General features: G+C 38.6%; 1 long non-coding RNA gene across 1 annotated transcript; it reads left to right on the plus strand.

Annotated features, from left to right (window-relative positions):
* On the plus strand, positions 1-2,173 carry LOC123636826. The gene is made up of 3 exons (XR_006734666.1): positions 1-62; positions 934-1,146; positions 2,035-2,173. It is a non-coding gene; the product is annotated as an uncharacterized LOC123636826 (long non-coding RNA).
* The last annotated feature ends 1,522 nt before the right edge of the window (positions 2,174-3,695 follow it).

The following is a 3,695-nucleotide window of genomic DNA, read 5'->3' on the forward strand; positions in this document are numbered from 1 at the left end:
CCGGAGGGGGCGCGTCCAGGCGGGCTAGCCGAGTTCCGAGCGCGGCGCGTCAGAACAGGACGGTGAGGAAGGGGGCGGGGAGGGCGTTCGGCCTCTCTGGGTGCCCCCTGCAGGTGGAAGTGCTGCATTCTGCTTCATTCCTTGCGTCCCTGACCCGGACGCGGTCAGCCGGTTCCCTGGCTCTCTGCAGCTTCTATTATCCTCCTGACGCAAACTTAGAATCCAGCTACTTATTCTTCTGTTCGAGAGCTTCCACAGGCGTTCCAGGATAAAGTCCAAAGTCCTTACCCTGGTATTCATGGCCTTGCACAATCGGGCCGCTATTTATCTTTCCAGCTGTATCTTCCACTTAAAATGAACTACCCTTGCCTGCTCCAAACTCATCATTTCTGTCTCTGTTTCTTACATATGCTGTTCCGTGTGCCTGGAATGACTGTGACCTTTTTTCTTCAATCCCGCCTTCCACAGTCCCACCCTAGCGCCCAGATACACGCTTTCCGTGGAACTCTTACTCCTCAGCTTGAACGCCACCTTCTCCCTAAAGTCTTTCTCAGCCCCTATTCGGGATTCCTTCCCTTGAACTTCAGAGCTGAACTGGCTGGTGGAATAGCAGTTTCAACCAAAGTTAAGGCATTCTCTCCTCCAGAGCATATCCACCCTTCATTCTTATCCTCACCCTCGCTTTCTTTCCAGTCTCTACTTTCAATTCCACTTGTCCCATTATGTCCCCAGAAAATACACCAGAGAAGACCCCTAAAAGCCCACCCTTTATTCACCTTTAATCAATACTTTGAGTTCCTCCCTCTCTCCCTCCCTCTCTTTCCTTGCCCCCTTTGCAAATGTGGTGGGGAGCAGGGTAGGTACAATTGGAAGAGATTATCAAAGGTTATTCAAGATATGTGGGACTGACTATTCCTCGCACTTCTTTTTCAGGTTCCCTGCACGGTCTAGTGTTTTGCAAAAGTCTCAGTTGATTCGAGTTGTAATAGCTCCTGAAATTGATCACACCCAAATCTAGTGCAACTTCAATGAAATTTCCAACAGGATTTGTTATGTAACTTGATAAACTGATTCTAAAATATGCATGGAAGAGCAAGAAGCGAATTCTTCTGTAAAAGAACAAGGCAGGGAAACTAAATTTACAAGGTATGAAAACCAATTACATAACTAAAATAATTAAAACAATGGGTATTAGCACAGAAACAGACAAACCCATGGATCAATAGACAGCCAAATACATAGAAACCTGATTTATGATACAGCAAGCATTGCAGATGAGTAGGGAAAGGATATACTGTTCAATCAATGAAATATGGACTATTGATAAATACATATAGAAAAAATAAAAGTATACTCGAACTCACACCCTACACAAAACAATCCCATTGGATTAAAGACTTAAATGCAAAAAGCAAACTTATAAAACTATGAGAAGAAAAAGAATATCTTTATGAACTCAAAGTAGGAAAGGTTTTCTTAAGACAAGAAACACAAACCATAAAGGAAAAGTTTGATACGTTTTACTTTATTGAAATTAAGAACCTCTGTAAATCAAAATATCCCAGAAAGAAAGTAAAAGGAGATGGGGAGTGGTCGCTCACACCTGCAATCTCAGCACTTTGAGAGGCCGATGTGGGAAGATCACTTGAACCCTAGAGTCTGAGACCAGCCTGAGCAATATAGCAAGACTCCCATCTCTACAAAAATAAAAAAAATAAGCTAGGCATAGTGGTATGTGCCTGTAGTCCCAGCTACATGGGAGGCCAAGGTTGGATTGCTTGAGCCCAGGAGTTTGAGTTTACAGTGAGATATTATGATGCCATTGCACTCTAGCCCAGGAAACAGAGCAAGACCCTGTCTCAGAAACAAATACAAAAACAAACAAACAAAAAGAAATAAAAAATCTTTTTGATCTTAATTATAGATCAGAGTTTGAAGGAGCTGGAAGTAAATACAAGTAAACAAAAACTTAAAGACAAATCACATGAAGCATCCATGCTGACTCCCAGTTTCCCTTTCTCCTTTTTTCCTCAGCAACAGAAGGCTGACATTTCAAAGGCTTCTCAACGTCAGATAACCTCAGGGTTAGAGAGGCAACTGCAGACTGAAAAATAAGAGCTACAATTTAGTGTGAACACAGGTCAGCCAAATCAAGTCCTTTACTACTCTTTGTTGCCTCAAGCAAATCATTTAATATTTATTATAACAATTTGTATAATTTGTGTCCAGAGGAAGTAATCTCATTAGTCAATCAACAATATTTACTAAGTACCACCATATAAGGAAATCAATATCTGAATATTAGAGACCATGATATGTAATTCAAAGATATGCAAAAATTAATTAAAAATAATTTGGCAATTAAAATTGTAAATAAGTAATATATTCACATGATTTTAAAAGTGTCTCTTTCACCCTGTCCATCAACTATAGTCTGTCTACCCTGTGCCCTAACAGGTAATTATTTTTATTAGTTTCTTATATATTCCTCCAGAGTTACTCAGTGCAAACACAAATGTAATTTTTTAACAGAAGAGTTTCAAAAAAAGTACATAGACTCCCATATATATAGCTTTCCCTAAATTCGCCAGTTTTTGTTTTTTTTTTTTTTGAGACAGAGTCTCACTCTGTTGCCCGGGCTAGAGTGCCGTGGTGTCAGCCTAGCTCACAGCAACCTCAAACTCCTGCGCTCAAGCGGTCCTCCTGCCTCAGCCTCCCGAGTAGCTGGGACTACAGGCATGTATCACCATGCCCGGCTAATTTTATATATATATATATATATATATATATATATATGTTTTTAGCTGTCCATATAATTTCTTTTCTATTTTTAGTAGAGACAGGGTCTCGCTCTTGCTCAGGCTGGCTGCCAGTTTTTTTTAACATTTTGCCACATTTGCTTTATCATTTCCTCTCTGTCTCTTTCTGTCTCTGTTCTTATATCTCCATAAATGAATAAAGAAATACATTAAAATATATATTATATATACATATATGTGTGTATATAATTTTTTTCCTGAATCACTTGAGAGTAACTTGCACACATCATCCCTGTTTACCTTGAACACTTCAGTGAGTCTGTTTACATTTACTAAGAACAAGGACTTTTGCTTATATAGCTGTAGTAAAATTATTAAATTCAGAAAGCTAACATTGATACAGTACTATCACCTAACCTACAGATCTTCCTTATTCAAATTTTACTAATTGAACAATATTCTTTATAAAGATTGTTATTCCTGATGTAGAATCTGTATTGTATACTGGATTTAGGTTTCATGTTTCTTTAGTATTGTTTAATTGGGAACAGTTCCTGAGTCTTTATTTTTTATAGTATTGACATTTCCTAAGATAATAGGCCATTTTTTAAAATAATGTTGCTTAATTTGGGTTTGTGTGAAAGTTTCCCATGATAAGATTTAGGTTTTGCATTTTTGGCAAGAACAATACATAAGTGATGTTGTGTTCTTCTGAGTATATCACATCAGGGAGGACATGATGTGATATGAACACTCATGTACAAGGACATGTTTTCATTTCTCCTGAGTATGTATGTAGGAGTGGAATTTCTGGGGCATATGGTAAGCCTATGTTTTACCTTTTGAAGAACTACCAGACTGTTTTCTAAGGTGGCAACACCATTTTACATTTCAACCAGCAATGTATGAGAATTACAATTTCTTCACATGCTCAAC

This window comes from Lemur catta, chromosome 4, assembly GCF_020740605.2.
Source record: "Lemur catta isolate mLemCat1 chromosome 4, mLemCat1.pri, whole genome shotgun sequence".
NCBI lineage: Eukaryota > Metazoa > Chordata > Mammalia > Primates > Lemuridae > Lemur > Lemur catta.